This window comes from Rattus norvegicus, chromosome 1, assembly GCF_021556685.1.
Source record: "Rattus norvegicus strain SHRSP/BbbUtx chromosome 1, alternate assembly SHRSP_T2T, whole genome shotgun sequence".
In the NCBI taxonomy this organism is placed as follows: Eukaryota; Metazoa; Chordata; class Mammalia; order Rodentia; family Muridae; genus Rattus; species Rattus norvegicus.
Window position 1 is genome coordinate 76,753,893 of NC_141534.1, and position 2,056 is coordinate 76,755,948.

Genomic DNA, 2,056 nt, shown 5'->3' on the forward strand with positions numbered 1-2,056 from the left:
TTTGATTAATCCCTTAGATTGGTTCCTACCTCACTTGGCTATTTCCTCCAGCCAAGAGAAGCTTCTGCACGAATCTGTCAAACCTGCATGCAAGTTAAACTGTCAGCATGCTACTGCCACCTTGTGGCTGATTCTAGAATCCAGGCCATCACACCCACGCAATTAGGACCCTAGTTGTTGGCTGGTTATTGTCTATTCCAGACAATGGGTTGTGCTGGGTGGTGATACCATTCTCACAATAAAGCATCTAATTGAAAACCTTCCACACCAGCTGTCCCAGGCCCCGGGTTTGGGGTATGGTGACAAGCAGTGTTGGAAGCGGTGGTAGGTCTATCTGTGTGTGTCTGAATGCAAAGGGGTACAGTGTCCTGTTAGTGGCCTCTAGCAGTGTTGTAGACCTATGTCCTCTGAGGAGAACAATTAAAATCATCATTAGATCTGCTATGTTTCCTTGTGTCCATCACAATCAGGTCCATGGACCACTGACATTCCCTCGTGGAAGGAGAGGGCCATTGGCCCTTCACTTGAGTGTTTATTTACTCCTCTCAGGCATTTTGTACGGGATTCTGTCGTAACTGATATAGTGGACTGGGCTGGGTGTCTCATGGAGAGGTTCTATAGCATTGGAGATGCTCTATCTTTGCAGTCACAGAGGAGCTAGGTGCAGACCTTCCAATGCTGTGGCCCTGCCTCTGCCTATACCCACTCACTTGTGTCTTGTAGGAAGCATAAGAACTCAGTGGTTTTCCAGGTTGGTCAGCTTTGGTGAAATTCTATTTTGGCTTGTTGCTGGGATCTTTGGGAAAAAGTAGTGGGCATTATTTGTATCTCCCCAGGGAAGGTATTTTCATAATACACAGACTCTCACTTCTGCAGGGCTCAAGTCTTCCTTCTAGCAGTTAAATAACGTTATTATTTTTGTATTTGTGGATCCATCCCAGTCTGCCATATGTGTCACAGACAGCGGTCCAAGGTTTGGGTACTGTCTGGCATCATAGGGTTCTAGAGAAGGCTATTCTTACTTTGTAGATGGATGGCTGCCTTCTTGCTGTAGAAAGGATAGAGAGAGGCAAGAGGAGAGAGGGAGAGAGTACCTTTCTTCTGTTTTGTGAGACTGAGTTTCAGGTATTCCTTGATGTTACTGGGATTATAGTTCAGTTAGTAAAGTTCGTGCCTAGTTTGATGAAAGCCTTGGGTTCCATCCCTAGCCCCTCATAGAATGGTGTGTGGTGGCACCTGCCTGTAATCCTAGCATTTGAGAGACAGAAGCAAAGGATCAGGAGTTCCAGCATTTCTAGAATATATATAAAATTCAAGGTCAGCTTGAACTATTTAACTTTTTGACTTTTATCTTTAAAGCAAGCAAGCAAGGAAACAACAGCAGCAACAACAACAACAATAAAAACCAGGGCTCTAGAAATGATTCTGGTTAAGAACACTTACTACACTTTCAAAGGACCCAGGCTTGGTTCCATCATCCCCATGGTGGCTCACAACTGTTTGTAGCTAGTTCTAGGGCAACTCTATGGAACACTGCATGCCCACGACACACAGATTTACATGCAAGCAAAAACATCCACAGACATAAAATAAATAAATCATTTAAAACAAACAATATAAAAATGGAAGAAAGCAAACAAACAATATCTATTTCAGTCTGGAACTTGTTATGCAGCCAAAGATGGCTTTGAACTCCTGTCAATAACATTTTTTAAAATATTCAGTTACTTAATATATAAGTACACTGTAGCTGTCTTCAGACACACCAGAAGAGGGCATCAGATCTCATTACAGATGGTTGTGAGCCACCATATGGTTGCTGAGATTTGAACCCAGGGCCTCTGGAAGAGCAGTCAGTGCTCTTAATCACATCTCTCCAGCCCATCGATAACATTTATTACATACAGTCTATTATGTCTTTATGGTTTTGGAGGTGAAATCCACCAAAATCTTTAAAAATTTTTTTAAAATTTATTTTTGCATTATGGTGTGTGTACAGGGATGATGGGTTATGGGCATGAGTAGGTACATGCGAATGCGGGTGCCCCTGGAAGCC